Source organism: Schistocerca cancellata, unplaced genomic scaffold, assembly GCF_023864275.1.
Source record: "Schistocerca cancellata isolate TAMUIC-IGC-003103 unplaced genomic scaffold, iqSchCanc2.1 HiC_scaffold_408, whole genome shotgun sequence".
In the NCBI taxonomy this organism is placed as follows: Eukaryota; Metazoa; Arthropoda; class Insecta; order Orthoptera; family Acrididae; genus Schistocerca; species Schistocerca cancellata.
Window position 1 is genome coordinate 1 of NW_026046425.1, and position 13,463 is coordinate 13,463.

Consider the following 13,463-nt stretch of genomic DNA (forward strand, 5'->3'; position numbering starts at 1 on the left):
AGTTGCCTTCCAAGCAGTTGATCCGGGTTCGATTCCCGGCCACCGCAACGGGCGAAACTTTTTGCGTATGAGTATGTGAGCCACGTGCTGTTAAATTAACGTTTTCTTTCCGTCGTTGCTCCACGCAGGCCATCCTGTAGTATGTCCCGACTTGTCCCGACTTTGCTCGGCTGACGCGAAAGCTGACGCTTGGAATTCGCCCTTATCAAAAGGACAGGCGCTATAAACGACTGTGAGAGGTGAGGTGTGGCGAGGTACCAAAACGACAGGCAAACCGCGAAATTTTCTGCTCCTCCTTCCTAAAGAAAAAAAGAAAAGAAAAACGGACGCAGTCGGTAGGACTCGAACCTACGCTCCCAGAGGGAATCTGATTTCTAGTCAGACGCCTTAACCACTCGGCCACGACTGCTCGTATCTGAAGCTTCCCTCGAATCGTGAAAAATCTAACCGGTCTGCGCAGAATGTTGACAGGAAACGAACTCTGTGCACTGATTACGGCAGGGCTACCAGCGCTACGAGACGAGCCATTACGGAAGCGTTAAAAATCTTCGCCCGGACAGGGACTCGAACCCTGGACCCTTAGGTTAAAAGCCTAATGCTCTACCGACTGAGCTATCCGGGCTCATGCCCGTTGTGGGTGGAGCGGCTGCAAGCAATGTGAATAATTGGAACGCGTGTGTAGGCGTACTACGGTAATTGCTGGCTTCTGGCGCAACTGGCCACTTCACCGACTTCCCACTGACGCTGGTAGCAGCCCAACAGCGGACTAGTGCCTCTTCTGCCTTTATCCCGGTGCTGACAGTAATTGCATCTTGTGCCTGTTTTCCCCGATTACGTTCGGTTGAAGCTCCGGAAGGAGGGCGACAAACGAAGGTTGGAAGGCCAAAACATGGAGGGACGTGTGCGCAAAAACTTCTCTTCCGGTACCGGGAATCGAACCCGGGCCTCCTGGGTGAAAGCCAGGTATCCTAGCCACTAGACCACACCGGATTTGCTCGGTAAACGTGAGATTTACTCCCTCTCCTCCCGCATTTCGTGCTGAATCCGGACTCAGTGGTGCTCTCTGTTTGCGAGCGTATTTGTGCGTGCAGACTGGCATGGCGCACAGCTCGAAACTGACTATTCATTGCTGTTTGCATCATATTTTACTCATAACAGGGGAGGAGAAAGATCAAAGTTGTACCTTGCCATAATTGGAAGTAAACATTTTTACGCTGAGGCGTGGACTCCTTGGGGATAACAAACGACAATTAAGTTCGTTCCCTAGCAACAGCAGCGCCGTTAATTCAGTCATGATGTACAGCAAATTAAATGCCCCGGGTGAGGATCGAACTCACGACTTTAAGATTAGGAGACTTACGCGCTACCTACTGCGCTACCGAGGCACGTTGCAACAAGCGTCCCAGGAAACTTGGTAAGTCCCACATATTAGAGATAGACAGTTTGCGCTTTCTCAAGAATCTGCTGTGTTGCTACACGTGCTTTCCCGACTGGCTAGATTAAACTGCTGCCGCAGCTTTTTCAACGGAAAGCAGCACTGCCTGAGGTAACAGTACATCGCCCTTGCGGCACCTGGACACAGCGGCCTGTAGGGCCAGGCCGACGCTAGAGTTCAGAAATAGCACGCGACCGTCCAAGTACGGCCTCTTGCGTGCTGCGTGTTTGGTTCTTCTCACAGCGAATCCTGCTACACATTCCTGAGGCTGACGCAGCTCAAGCGGGCAATCGGCGCGGCGGCATTATAGCGAGAACAGCAAAACGATGCATCGGCCGGGAATCGAAGCCGGGCCGCCCGCGTGGTAGGCGAACAACCTACCACTTTTTTAGTTGTTGTTCTCATTTTGTTAGTTGCACTTGTTGGGGGCGGACGTCCGATGACGTCCGTGCTTGCCGAGCATATTCCCGAGCAGCTGTCTGCAGGGAAAGTGGGATTGCCACCCAGCGACGTCGGATACGACCGAAAAAAGTGCTACACACGCGGAGTCCCCCACTACACTGCCTTATAGCGACCGCTCATCACTATCGTGTGAGTAACGTTGCGGCCGCGGCGACGAGTCTTGCCCAAAGACGCAGCGTGCGTGGAGGCGCTACCCGAATGCGTGTGGATGCACCCTCCTACCTCGTAAAGCGCCTACAGCTACTATCACCGTGGGCCGCTGGCGGCGGGCGGGAAGCCGACACAGCGCGGCGTTGCGAGCAGCGGCTGTGCGGTGGTGGTGTAATGGTGAGCATAGTTGCCTTCCAAGCAGTTGATCCGGGTTCGATTCCCGGCCACCGCAACGGGCGAAACTTTTTGCGTATGAGTATGTGAGCCACGTGCTGTTAAATTAACGTTTTCTTTCCGTCGTTGCTCCACGCAGGCCATCCTGTAGTATGTCCCGACTTGTCCCGACTTTGCTCGGCTGACGCGAAAGCTGACGCTTGGAATTCGCCCTTATCAAAAGGACAGGCGCTATAAACGACTGTGAGAGGTGAGGTGTGGCGAGGTACCAAAACGACAGGCAAACCGCGAATTTTCTGCTCCTCCTTCCTAAAGAAAAAAAGAAAAGAAAAACGGACGCAGTCGGTAGGACTCGAACCTACGCTCCCAGAGGGAATCTGATTTCTAGTCAGACGCCTTAACCACTCGGCCACGACTGCTCGTATCTGAAGCTTCCCTCGAATCGTGAAAAATCTAACCGGTCTGCGCAGAATGTTGACAGGAAACGAACTCTGTGCACTGATTACGGCAGGGCTACCAGCGCTACGAGACGAGCCATTACGGAAGCGTTAAAAATCTTCGCCCGGACAGGGACTCGAACCCTGGACCCTTAGGTTAAAAGCCTAATGCTCTACCGACTGAGCTATCCGGGCTCATGCCCGTTGTGGGTGGAGCGGCTGCAAGCAATGTGAATAATTGGAACGCGTGTGTAGGCGTACTACGGTAATTGCTGGCTTCTGGCGCAACTGGCCACTTCACCGACTTCCCACTGACGCTGGTAGCAGCCCAACAGCGGACTAGTGCCTCTTCTGCCTTTATCCCGGTGCTGACAGTAATTGCATCTTGTGCCTGTTTTCCCCGATTACGTTCGGTTGAAGCTCCGGAAGGAGGGCGACAAACGAAGGTTGGAAGGCCAAAACATGGAGGGACGTGTGCGCAAAAACTTCTCTTCCGGTACCGGGAATCGAACCCGGGCCTCCTGGGTGAAAGCCAGGTATCCTAGCCACTAGACCACACCGGATTTGCTCGGTAAACGTGAGATTTACTCCCTCTCCTCCCGCATTTCGTGCTGAATCCGGACTCAGTGGTGCTCTCTGTTTGCGAGCGTATTTTGTGCGTGCAGACTGGCATGGCGCACAGCTCGAAACTGACTATTCATTGCTGTTTGCATCATATTTTACTCATAACAGGGGAGGAGAAAGATCAAAGTTGTACCTTGCCATAATTGGAAGTAAACATTTTTACGCTGAGGCGTGGACTCCTTGGGGATAACAAACGACAATTAAGTTCGTTCCCTAGCAACAGCAGCGCCGTTTAATTCAGTCATGATGTACAGCAAATTAAATGCCCCGGGTGAGGATCGAACTCACGACTTTAAGATTAGGAGACTTACGCGCTACCTACTGCGCTACCGAGGCACGTTGCAACAAGCGTCCCAGGAAACTTGGTAAGTCCCACATATTAGAGATAGACAGTTTGCGCTTTCTCAAGAATCTGCTGTGTTGCTACACGTGCTTTCCCGACTGGCTAGATTAAACTGCTGCCGCAGCTTTTTCAACGGAAAGCAGCACTGCCTGAGGTAACAGTACATCGCCCTTGCGGCACCTGGACACAGCGGCCTGTAGGGCCAGGCCGACGCTAGAGTTCAGAAATAGCACGCGACCGTCCAAGTACGGCCTCTTGCGTGCTGCGTGTTTGGTTCTTCTCACAGCGAATCCTGCTACACATTCCTGAGGCTGACGCAGCTCAAGCGGGCAATCGGCGCGGCGGCATTATAGCGAGAACAGCAAAACGATGCATCGGCCGGGAATCGAAGCCGGGCCGCCCGCGTGGTAGGCGAACAACCTACCACTTTTTTAGTTGTTGTTCTCATTTTGTTAGTTGCACTTGTTGGGGGCGGACGTCCGATGACGTCCGTGCTTCCCGAGCATATTCCCGAGCAGCTGTCTGCAGGGAAAGTGGGATTGCCACCCAGCGACGTCGGATACGACCGAAAAAAGTGCTACACACGCGGAGTCCCCCACTACACTGCCTTATAGCGACCGCTCATCACTATCGTGTGAGTAACGTTGCGGCCGCGGCGACGAGTCTTGCCCAAAGACGCAGCGTGCGTGGAGGCGCTACCCGAATGCGTGTGGATGCACCCTCCTACCTCGTAAAGCGCCTACAGCTACTATCACCGTGGGCCGCTGGCGGCGGGCGGGAAGCCGACACAGCGCGGCGTTGCGAGCAGCGGCTGTGCGGTGGTGGTGTAATGGTGAGCATAGTTGCCTTCCAAGCAGTTGATCCGGGTTCGATTCCCGGCCACCGCAACGGGCGAAACTTTTTGCGTATGAGTATGTGAGCCACGTGCTGTTAAATTAACGTTTTCTTTCCGTCGTTGCTCCACGCAGGCCATCCTGTAGTATGTCCCGACTTGTCCCGACTTTGCTCGGCTGACGCGAAAGCTGACGCTTGGAATTCGCCCTTATCAAAAGGACAGGCGCTATAAACGACTGTGAGAGGTGAGGTGTGGCGAGGTACCAAAACGACAGGCAAACCGCGAAATTTTCTGCTCCTCCTTCCTAAAGAAAAAAAGAAAAGAAAAACGGACGCAGTCGGTAGGACTCGAACCTACGCTCCCAGAGGGAATCTGATTTCTAGTCAGACGCCTTAACCACTCGGCCACGACTGCTCGTATCTGAAGCTTCCCTCGAATCGTGAAAAATCTAACCGGTCCTGCGCAGAATGTTGACAGGAAACGAACTCTGTGCACTGATTACGGCAGGGCTACCAGCGCTACGAGACGAGCCATTACGGAAGCGTTAAAATCTTCGCCCGGACAGGGACTCGAACCCTGGACCCTTAGGTTAAAAGCCTAATGCTCTACCGACTGAGCTATCCGGGCTCATGCCCGTTGTGGGTGGAGCGGCTGCAAGCAATGTGAATAATTGGAACGCGTGTGTAGGCGTACTACGGTAATTGCTGGCTTCTGGCGCAACTGGCCACTTCACCGACTTCCCACTGACGCTGGTAGCAGCCCAACAGCGGACTAGTGCCTCTTCTGCCTTTATCCCGGTGCTGACAGTAATTGCATCTTGTGCCTGTTTTCCCCGATTACGTTCGGTTGAAGCTCCGGAAGGAGGGCGACAAACGAAGGTTGGAAGGCCAAAACATGGAGGGACGTGTGCGCAAAAACTTCTCTTCCGGTACCGGGAATCGAACCCGGGCCTCCTGGGTGAAAGCCAGGTATCCTAGCCACTAGACCACACCGGATTTGCTCGGTAAACGTGAGATTTACTCCCTCTCCTCCCGCATTTCGTGCTGAATCCGGACTCAGTGGTGCTCTCTGTTTGCGAGCGTATTTGTGCGTGCAGACTGGCATGGCGCACAGCTCGAAACTGACTATTCATTGCTGTTTGCATCATATTTTACTCATAACAGGGGAGGAGAAAGATCAAAGTTGTACCTTGCCATAATTGGAAGTAAACATTTTTACGCTGAGGCGTGGACTCCTTGGGGATAACAAACGACAATTAAGTTCGTTCCCTAGCAACAGCAGCGCCGTTAATTCAGTCATGATGTACAGCAAATTAAATGCCCCGGGTGAGGATCGAACTCACGACCTTAAGATTAGGAGACTTACGCGCTACCTACTGCGCTACCGAGGCACGTTGCAACAAGCGTCCCAGGAAACTTGGTAAGTCCCACATATTAGAGATAGACAGTTTGCGCTTTCTCAAGAATCTGCTGTGTTGCTACACGTGCTTTCCGACTGGCTAGATTAAACTGCTGCCGCAGCTTTTTCAACGGAAAGCAGCACTGCCTGAGGTAACAGTACATCGCCCTTGCGGCACCTGGACACAGCGGCCTGTAGGGCCAGGCCGACGCTAGAGTTCAGAAATAGCACGCGACCGTCCAAGTACGGCCTCTTGCGTGCTGCGTGTTTGGTTCTTCTCACAGCGAATCCTGCTACACATTCCTGAGGCTGACGCAGCTCAAGCGGGCAATCGGCGCGGCGGCATTATAGCGAGAACAGCAAAACGATGCATCGGCCGGGAATCGAAGCCGGGCCGCCCGCGTGGTAGGCGAACAACCTACCACTTTTTTAGTTGTTGTTCTCATTTTGTTAGTTGCACTTGTTGGGGGCGGACGTCCGATGACGTCCGTGCTTGCCGAGCATATTCCCGAGCAGCTGTCTGCAGGGAAAGTGGGATTGCCACCCAGCGACGTCGGATACGACCGAAAAAAGTGCTACACACGCGGAGTCCCCACTACACTGCCTTATAGCGACCGCTCATCACTATCGTGTGAGTAACGTTGCGGCCGCGGCGACGAGTCTTGCCCAAAGACGCAGCGTGCGTGGAGGCGCTACCCGAATGCGTGTGGATGCACCCTCCTACCTCGTAAAGCGCCTACAGCTACTATCACCGTGGGCCGCTGGCGGCGGGCGGGAAGCCGACACAGCGCGGCGTTGCGAGCAGCGGCTGTGCGGTGGTGGTGTAATGGTGAGCATAGTTGCCTTCCAAGCAGTTGATCCGGGTTCGATTCCGGCCACCGCAACGGGCGAAACTTTTTGCGTATGAGTATGTGAGCCACGTGCTGTTAAATTAACGTTTTCTTTCCGTCGTTGCTCCACGCAGGCCATCCTGTAGTATGTCCCGACTTGTCCCGACTTTGCTCGGCTGACGCGAAAGCTGACGCTTGGAATTCGCCCTTATCAAAAGGACAGGCGCTATAAACGACTGTGAGAGGTGAGGTGTGGCGAGGTACCAAAACGACAGGCAAACCGCGAAATTTTCTGCTCCTCCTTCCTAAAGAAAAAAAGAAAAGAAAAACGGACGCAGTCGGTAGGACTCGAACCTACGCTCCCAGAGGGAATCTGATTTCTAGTCAGACGCCTTAACCACTCGGCCACGACTGCTCGTATCTGAAGCTTCCCTCGAATCGTGAAAATCTAACCGGTCTGCGCAGAATGTTGACAGGAAACGAACTCTGTGCACTGATTACGGCAGGGCTACCAGCGCTACGAGACGAGCCATTACGGAAGCGTTAAAAATCTTCGCCCGGACAGGGACTCGAACCCTGGACCCTTAGGTTAAAAGCCTAATGCTCTACCGACTGAGCTATCCGGGCTCATGCCGTTGTGGGTGGAGCGGCTGCAAGCAATGTGAATAATTGGAACGCGTGTGTAGGCGTACTACGGTAATTGCTGGCTTCTGGCGCAACTGGCCACTTCACCGACTTCCCACTGACGCTGGTAGCAGCCCAACAGCGGACTAGTGCCTCTTCTGCCTTTATCCCGGTGCTGACAGTAATTGCATCTTGTGCCTGTTTTCCCCGATTACGTTCGGTTGAAGCTCCGGAAGGAGGGCGACAAACGAAGGTTGGAAGGCCAAAACATGGAGGGACGTGTGCGCAAAAACTTCTCTTCCGGTACCGGGAATCGAACCCGGGCCTCCTGGGTGAAAGCCAGGTATCCTAGCCACTAGACCACACCGGATTTGCTCGGTAAACGTGAGATTTACTCCCTCTCCTCCCGCATTTCGTGCTGAATCCGGACTCAGTGGTGCTCTCTGTTTGCGAGCGTATTTGTGCGTGCAGACTGGCATGGCGCACAGCTCGAAACTGACTATTCATTGCTGTTTGCATCATATTTTACTCATAACAGGGGAGGAGAAAGATCAAAGTTGTACCTTGCCATAATTGGAAGTAAACATTTTTACGCTGAGGCGTGGACTCCTTGGGGATAACAAACGACAATTAAGTTCGTTCCCTAGCAACAGCAGCGCCGTTAATTCAGTCATGATGTACAGCAAATTAAATGCCCGGGTGAGGATCGAACTCACGACCTTAAGATTAGGAGACTTACGCGCTACCTACTGCGCTACCGAGGCACGTTGCAACAAGCGTCCCAGGAAACTTGGTAAGTCCCACATATTAGAGATAGACAGTTTGCGCTTTCTCAAGAATCTGCTGTGTTGCTACACGTGCTTTCCCGACTGGCTAGATTAAACTGCTGCCGCAGCTTTTTCAACGGAAAGCAGCACTGCCTGAGGTAACAGTACATCGCCCTTGCGGCACCTGGACACAGCGGCCTGTAGGGCCAGGCCGACGCTAGAGTTCAGAAATAGCACGCGACCGTCCAAGTACGGCCTCTTGCGTGCTGCGTGTTTGGTTCTTCTCACAGCGAATCCTGCTACACATTCCTGAGGCTGACGCAGCTCAAGCGGGCAATCGGCGCGGCGGCATTATAGCGAGAACAGCAAAACGATGCATCGGCCGGGAATCGAAGCCGGGCCGCCCGCGTGGTAGGCGAACAACCTACCACTTTTTAGTTGTTGTTCTCATTTTGTTAGTTGCACTTGTTGGGGGCGGACGTCCGATGACGTCCGTGCTTGCCGAGCATATTCCCGAGCAGCTGTCTGCAGGGAAAGTGGGATTGCCACCCAGCGACGTCGGATACGACCGAAAAAAGTGCTACACACGCGGAGTCCCCCCACTACACTGCCTTATAGCGACCGCTCATCACTATCGTGTGAGTAACGTTGCGGCCGCGGCGACGAGTCTTGCCCAAAGACGCAGCGTGCGTGGAGGCGCTACCCGAATGCGTGTGGATGCACCCTCCTACCTCGTAAAGCGCCTACAGCTACTATCACCGTGGGCCGCTGGCGGCGGGCGGGAAGCCGACACAGCGCGGCGTTGCGAGCAGCGGCTGTGCGGTGGTGGTGTAATGGTGAGCATAGTTGCCTTCCAAGCAGTTGATCCGGGTTCGATTCCCGGCCACCGCAACGGGCGAAACTTTTTGCGTATGAGTATGTGAGCCACGTGCTGTTAAATTAACGTTTTCTTTCCGTCGTTGCTCCACGCAGGCCATCCTGTAGTATGTCCCGACTTGTCCCGACTTTGCTCGGCTGACGCGAAAGCTGACGCTTGGAATTCGCCCTTATCAAAAGGACAGGCGCTATAAACGACTGTGAGAGGTGAGGTGTGGCGAGGTACCAAAACGACAGGCAAACCGCGAAATTTTCTGCTCCTCCTCCTAAAGAAAAAAAGAAAAGAAAAACGGACGCAGTCGGTAGGACTCGAACCTACGCTCCCAGAGGGAATCTGATTTCTAGTCAGACGCCTTAACCACTCGGCCACGACTGCTCGTATCTGAAGCTTCCCTCGAATCGTGAAAAATCTAACCGGTCTGCGCAGAATGTTGACAGGAAACGAACTCTGTGCACTGATTACGGCAGGGCTACCAGCGCTACGAGACGAGCCATTACGGAAGCGTTAAAAATCTTCGCCCGGACAGGGACTCGAACCCTGGACCCTTAGGTTAAAAGCCTAATGCTCTACCGACTGAGCTATCCGGGCTCATGCCCGTTGTGGGTGGAGCGGCTGCAAGCAATGTGAATAATTGGAACGCGTGTGTAGGCGTACTACGGTAATTGCTGGCTTCTGGCGCAACTGGCCACTTCACCGACTTCCCACTGACGCTGGTAGCAGCCCAACAGCGGACTAGTGCCTCTTCTGCCTTTATCCCGGTGCTGACAGTAATTGCATCTTGTGCCTGTTTTCCCCGATTACGTTCGGTTGAAGCTCCGGAAGGAGGGCGACAAACGAAGGTTGGAAGGCCAAAACATGGAGGGACGTGTGCGCAAAAACTTCTCTTCCGGTACCGGGAATCGAACCCGGGCCTCCTGGGTGAAAGCCAGGTATCCTAGCCACTAGACCACACCGGATTTGCTCGGTAAACGTGAGATTTACTCCCTCTCCTCCCGCATTTCGTGCTGAATCCGGACTCAGTGGTGCTCTCTGTTTGCGAGCGTATTTGTGCGTGCAGACTGGCATGGCGCACAGCTCGAAACTGACTATTCATTGCTGTTTGCATCATATTTTACTCATAACAGGGGAGGAGAAAGATCAAAGTTGTACCTTGCCATAATTGGAAGTAAACATTTTTACGCTGAGGCGTGGACTCCTTGGGGATAACAAACGACAATTAAGTTCGTTCCCTAGCAACAGCAGCGCCGTTAATTCAGTCATGATGTACAGCAAATTAAATGCCCCGGGTGAGGATCGAACTCACGACTTTAAGATTAGGAGACTTACGCGCTACCTACTGCGCTACCGAGGCACGTTGCAACAAGCGTCCCAGGAAACTTGGTAAGTCCCACATATTAGAGATAGACAGTTTGCGCTTTCTCAAGAATCTGCTGTGTTGCTACACGTGCTTTCCCGACTGGCTAGATTAAACTGCTGCCGCAGCTTTTTCAACGGAAAGCAGCACTGCCTGAGGTAACAGTACATCGCCCTTGCGGCACCTGGACACAGCGGCCTGTAGGGCCAGGCCGACGCTAGAGTTCAGAAATAGCACGCGACCGTCCAAGTACGGCCTCTTGCGTGCTGCGTGTTTGGTTCTTCTCACAGCGAATCCTGCTACACATTCCTGAGGCTGACGCAGCTCAAGCGGGCAATCGGCGCGGCGGCATTATAGCGAGAACAGCAAAACGATGCATCGGCCGGGAATCGAAGCCGGGCCGCCCGCGTGGTAGGCGAACAACCTACCACTTTTTTAGTTGTTGTTCTCATTTTGTTAGTTGCACTTGTTGGGGGCGGACGTCCGATGACGTCCGTGCTTGCCGAGCATATTCCCGAGCAGCTGTCTGCAGGGAAAGTGGGATTGCCACCCAGCGACGTCGGATACGACCGAAAAAAGTGCTACACACGCGGAGTCCCCCACTACACTGCCTTATAGCGACCGCTCATCACTATCGTGTGAGTAACGTTGCGGCCGCGGCGACGAGTCTTGCCCAAAGACGCAGCGTGCGTGGAGGCGCTACCCGAATGCGTGTGGATGCACCCTCCTACCTCGTAAAGCGCCTACAGCTACTATCACCGTGGGCCGCTGGCGGCGGGCGGGAAGCCGACACAGCGCGGCGTTGCGAGCAGCGGCTGTGCGGTGGTGGTGTAATGGTGAGCATAGTTGCCTTCCAAGCAGTTGATCCGGGTTCGATTCCCGGCCACCGCAACGGGCGAAACTTTTTGCGTATGAGTATGTGAGCCACGTGCTGTTAAATTAACGTTTTCTTTCCGTCGTTGCTCCACGCAGGCCATCCTGTAGTATGTCCCGACTTGTCCCGACTTTGCTCGGCTGACGCGAAAGCTGACGCTTGGAATTCGCCCTTATCAAAAGGACAGGCGCTATAAACGACTGTGAGAGGTGAGGTGTGGCGAGGTACCAAAACGACAGGCAAACCGCGAAATTTTCTGCTCCTCCTTCCTAAAGAAAAAAAGAAAAGAAAAACGGACGCAGTCGGTAGGACTCGAACCTACGCTCCCAGAGGGAATCTGATTTCTAGTCAGACGCCTTAACCACTCGGCCACGACTGCTCGTATCTGAAGCTTCCCTCGAATCGTGAAAAATCTAACCGGTCTGCGCAGAATGTTGACAGGAAACGAACTCTGTGCACTGATTACGGCAGGGCTACCAGCGCTACGAGACGAGCCATTACGGAAGCGTTAAAAATCTTCGCCCGGACAGGGACTCGAACCCTGGACCCTTAGGTTAAAAGCCTAATGCTCTACCGACTGAGCTATCCGGGCTCATGCCCGTTGTGGGTGGAGCGGCTGCAAGCAATGTGAATAATTGGAACGCGTGTGTAGGCGTACTACGGTAATTGCTGGCTTCTGGCGCAACTGGCCACTTCACCGACTTCCCACTGACGCTGGTAGCAGCCCAACAGCGGACTAGTGCCTCTTCTGCCTTTATCCCGGTGCTGACAGTAATTGCATCTTGTGCCTGTTTTCCCCGATTACGTTCGGTTGAAGCTCCGGAAGGAGGGCGACAAACGAAGGTTGGAAGGCCAAAACATGGAGGGACGTGTGCGCAAAAACTTCTCTTCCGGTACCGGGAATCGAACCCGGGCCTCCTGGGTGAAAGCCAGGTATCCTAGCCACTAGACCACACCGGATTTGCTCGGTAAACGTGAGATTTACTCCCTCTCCTCCCGCATTTCGTGCTGAATCCGGACTCAGTGGTGCTCTCTGTTTGCGAGCGTATTTGTGCGTGCAGACTGGCATGGCGCACAGCTCGAAACTGACTATTCATTGCTGTTTGCATCATATTTTACTCATAACAGGGGAGGAGAAAGATCAAAGTTGTACCTTGCCATAATTGGAAGTAAACATTTTTACGCTGAGGCGTGGACTCCTTGGGGATAACAAACGACAATTAAGTTCGTTCCCTAGCAACAGCAGCGCCGTTAATTCAGTCATGATGTACAGCAAATTAAATGCCCCGGGTGAGGATCGAACTCACGACTTTAAGATTAGGAGACTTACGCGCTACCTACTGCGCTACCGAGGCACGTTGCAACAAGCGTCCCAGGAAACTTGGTAAGTCCCACATATTAGAGATAGACAGTTTGCGCTTTCTCAAGAATCTGCTGTGTTGCTACACGTGCTTTCCCGACTGGCTAGATTAAACTGCTGCCGCAGCTTTTTCAACGGAAAGCAGCACTGCCTGAGGTAACAGTACATCGCCCTTGCGGCACCTGGACACAGCGGCCTGTAGGGCCAGGCCGACGCTAGAGTTCAGAAATAGCACGCGACCGTCCAAGTACGGCCTCTTGCGTGCTGCGTGTTTGGTTCTTCTCACAGCGAATCCTGCTACACATTCCTGAGGCTGACGCAGCTCAAGCGGGCAATCGGCGCGGCGGCATTATAGCGAGAACAGCAAAACGATGCATCGGCCGGGAATCGAAGCCGGGCCGCCCGCGTGGTAGGCGAACAACCTACCACTTTTTTAGTTGTTGTTCTCATTTTGTTAGTTGCACTTGTTGGGGGCGGACGTCCGATGACGTCCGTGCTTCCCGAGCATATTCCCGAGCAGCTGTCTGCAGGGAAAGTGGGATTGCCACCCAGCGACGTCGGATACGACCGAAAAAAGTGCTACACACGCGGAGTCCCCCACTACACTGCCTTATAGCGACCGCTCATCACTATCGTGTGAGTAACGTTGCGGCCGCGGCGACGAGTCTTGCCCAAAGACGCAGCGTGCGTGGAGGCGCTACCCGAATGCGTGTGGATGCACCCTCCTACCTCGTAAAGCGCCTACAGCTACTATCACCGTGGGCCGCTGGCGGCGGGCGGGAAGCCGACACAGCGCGGCGTTGCGAGCAGCGGCTGTGCGGTGGTGGTGTAATGGTGAGCATAGTTGCCTTCCAAGCAGTTGATCCGGGTTCGATTCCCGGCCACCGCAACGGGCGAAACTTTTTGCGTATGAGTATGT

General features: G+C 53.9%; 30 non-coding genes across 30 annotated transcripts; 6 read left to right on the plus strand and 24 right to left on the minus strand.

Moving 5' to 3' along the window:
- Nucleotides 1-327: 327 nt before the first annotated feature.
- On the minus strand, nucleotides 328-409 carry Trnas-aga (transfer RNA serine (anticodon AGA)). Its single transcript has one exon. It is a non-coding gene; the product is annotated as a tRNA-Ser (tRNA).
- A 140-nt stretch (nucleotides 410-549) lies between these two features.
- Nucleotides 550-622, minus strand: Trnak-uuu (transfer RNA lysine (anticodon UUU)). The gene has a single exon. It is a non-coding gene; the product is annotated as a tRNA-Lys (tRNA).
- A 296-nt stretch (nucleotides 623-918) lies between these two features.
- On the minus strand, nucleotides 919-990 carry Trnae-uuc (transfer RNA glutamic acid (anticodon UUC)). The gene has a single exon. It is a non-coding gene; the product is annotated as a tRNA-Glu (tRNA).
- Nucleotides 991-1,312: 322 nt separating this feature from the next.
- On the minus strand, nucleotides 1,313-1,385 carry Trnar-ccu (transfer RNA arginine (anticodon CCU)). Its single transcript has one exon. It is a non-coding gene; the product is annotated as a tRNA-Arg (tRNA).
- An 822-nt stretch (nucleotides 1,386-2,207) lies between these two features.
- On the plus strand, nucleotides 2,208-2,279 carry Trnag-ucc (transfer RNA glycine (anticodon UCC)). The gene has a single exon. It is a non-coding gene; the product is annotated as a tRNA-Gly (tRNA).
- Nucleotides 2,280-2,558: 279 nt separating this feature from the next.
- On the minus strand, nucleotides 2,559-2,640 carry Trnas-aga (transfer RNA serine (anticodon AGA)). The gene has a single exon. It is a non-coding gene; the product is annotated as a tRNA-Ser (tRNA).
- A 140-nt stretch (nucleotides 2,641-2,780) lies between these two features.
- Trnak-uuu (transfer RNA lysine (anticodon UUU)) lies at nucleotides 2,781-2,853 on the minus strand. The gene has a single exon. It is a non-coding gene; the product is annotated as a tRNA-Lys (tRNA).
- Nucleotides 2,854-3,149: 296 nt separating this feature from the next.
- Trnae-uuc (transfer RNA glutamic acid (anticodon UUC)) lies at nucleotides 3,150-3,221 on the minus strand. The gene has a single exon. It is a non-coding gene; the product is annotated as a tRNA-Glu (tRNA).
- Nucleotides 3,222-3,545: 324 nt separating this feature from the next.
- Nucleotides 3,546-3,618, minus strand: Trnar-ccu (transfer RNA arginine (anticodon CCU)). Its single transcript has one exon. It is a non-coding gene; the product is annotated as a tRNA-Arg (tRNA).
- Nucleotides 3,619-4,440: 822 nt separating this feature from the next.
- Nucleotides 4,441-4,512, plus strand: Trnag-ucc (transfer RNA glycine (anticodon UCC)). The gene has a single exon. It is a non-coding gene; the product is annotated as a tRNA-Gly (tRNA).
- A 280-nt stretch (nucleotides 4,513-4,792) lies between these two features.
- Trnas-aga (transfer RNA serine (anticodon AGA)) lies at nucleotides 4,793-4,874 on the minus strand. The gene has a single exon. It is a non-coding gene; the product is annotated as a tRNA-Ser (tRNA).
- Nucleotides 4,875-5,014: 140 nt separating this feature from the next.
- Trnak-uuu (transfer RNA lysine (anticodon UUU)) lies at nucleotides 5,015-5,087 on the minus strand. Its single transcript has one exon. It is a non-coding gene; the product is annotated as a tRNA-Lys (tRNA).
- Nucleotides 5,088-5,383: 296 nt separating this feature from the next.
- Trnae-uuc (transfer RNA glutamic acid (anticodon UUC)) lies at nucleotides 5,384-5,455 on the minus strand. The gene has a single exon. It is a non-coding gene; the product is annotated as a tRNA-Glu (tRNA).
- A 322-nt stretch (nucleotides 5,456-5,777) lies between these two features.
- Trnar-ccu (transfer RNA arginine (anticodon CCU)) lies at nucleotides 5,778-5,850 on the minus strand. The gene has a single exon. It is a non-coding gene; the product is annotated as a tRNA-Arg (tRNA).
- An 820-nt stretch (nucleotides 5,851-6,670) lies between these two features.
- Nucleotides 6,671-6,741, plus strand: Trnag-ucc (transfer RNA glycine (anticodon UCC)). Its single transcript has one exon. It is a non-coding gene; the product is annotated as a tRNA-Gly (tRNA).
- A 280-nt stretch (nucleotides 6,742-7,021) lies between these two features.
- Nucleotides 7,022-7,103, minus strand: Trnas-aga (transfer RNA serine (anticodon AGA)). Its single transcript has one exon. It is a non-coding gene; the product is annotated as a tRNA-Ser (tRNA).
- Nucleotides 7,104-7,242: 139 nt separating this feature from the next.
- Trnak-uuu (transfer RNA lysine (anticodon UUU)) lies at nucleotides 7,243-7,315 on the minus strand. Its single transcript has one exon. It is a non-coding gene; the product is annotated as a tRNA-Lys (tRNA).
- A 295-nt stretch (nucleotides 7,316-7,610) lies between these two features.
- Nucleotides 7,611-7,682, minus strand: Trnae-uuc (transfer RNA glutamic acid (anticodon UUC)). Its single transcript has one exon. It is a non-coding gene; the product is annotated as a tRNA-Glu (tRNA).
- Nucleotides 7,683-8,003: 321 nt separating this feature from the next.
- Nucleotides 8,004-8,077, minus strand: Trnar-ccu (transfer RNA arginine (anticodon CCU)). The gene has a single exon. It is a non-coding gene; the product is annotated as a tRNA-Arg (tRNA).
- Nucleotides 8,078-8,898: 821 nt separating this feature from the next.
- Trnag-ucc (transfer RNA glycine (anticodon UCC)) lies at nucleotides 8,899-8,970 on the plus strand. Its single transcript has one exon. It is a non-coding gene; the product is annotated as a tRNA-Gly (tRNA).
- Nucleotides 8,971-9,249: 279 nt separating this feature from the next.
- Trnas-aga (transfer RNA serine (anticodon AGA)) lies at nucleotides 9,250-9,331 on the minus strand. The gene has a single exon. It is a non-coding gene; the product is annotated as a tRNA-Ser (tRNA).
- A 140-nt stretch (nucleotides 9,332-9,471) lies between these two features.
- Trnak-uuu (transfer RNA lysine (anticodon UUU)) lies at nucleotides 9,472-9,544 on the minus strand. Its single transcript has one exon. It is a non-coding gene; the product is annotated as a tRNA-Lys (tRNA).
- Nucleotides 9,545-9,840: 296 nt separating this feature from the next.
- Nucleotides 9,841-9,912, minus strand: Trnae-uuc (transfer RNA glutamic acid (anticodon UUC)). Its single transcript has one exon. It is a non-coding gene; the product is annotated as a tRNA-Glu (tRNA).
- Nucleotides 9,913-10,234: 322 nt separating this feature from the next.
- On the minus strand, nucleotides 10,235-10,307 carry Trnar-ccu (transfer RNA arginine (anticodon CCU)). Its single transcript has one exon. It is a non-coding gene; the product is annotated as a tRNA-Arg (tRNA).
- Nucleotides 10,308-11,129: 822 nt separating this feature from the next.
- Trnag-ucc (transfer RNA glycine (anticodon UCC)) lies at nucleotides 11,130-11,201 on the plus strand. The gene has a single exon. It is a non-coding gene; the product is annotated as a tRNA-Gly (tRNA).
- A 280-nt stretch (nucleotides 11,202-11,481) lies between these two features.
- On the minus strand, nucleotides 11,482-11,563 carry Trnas-aga (transfer RNA serine (anticodon AGA)). The gene has a single exon. It is a non-coding gene; the product is annotated as a tRNA-Ser (tRNA).
- Nucleotides 11,564-11,703: 140 nt separating this feature from the next.
- On the minus strand, nucleotides 11,704-11,776 carry Trnak-uuu (transfer RNA lysine (anticodon UUU)). Its single transcript has one exon. It is a non-coding gene; the product is annotated as a tRNA-Lys (tRNA).
- A 296-nt stretch (nucleotides 11,777-12,072) lies between these two features.
- Nucleotides 12,073-12,144, minus strand: Trnae-uuc (transfer RNA glutamic acid (anticodon UUC)). The gene has a single exon. It is a non-coding gene; the product is annotated as a tRNA-Glu (tRNA).
- Nucleotides 12,145-12,466: 322 nt separating this feature from the next.
- On the minus strand, nucleotides 12,467-12,539 carry Trnar-ccu (transfer RNA arginine (anticodon CCU)). The gene has a single exon. It is a non-coding gene; the product is annotated as a tRNA-Arg (tRNA).
- An 822-nt stretch (nucleotides 12,540-13,361) lies between these two features.
- Nucleotides 13,362-13,433, plus strand: Trnag-ucc (transfer RNA glycine (anticodon UCC)). The gene has a single exon. It is a non-coding gene; the product is annotated as a tRNA-Gly (tRNA).
- Nucleotides 13,434-13,463: the final 30 nt, after the last annotated feature.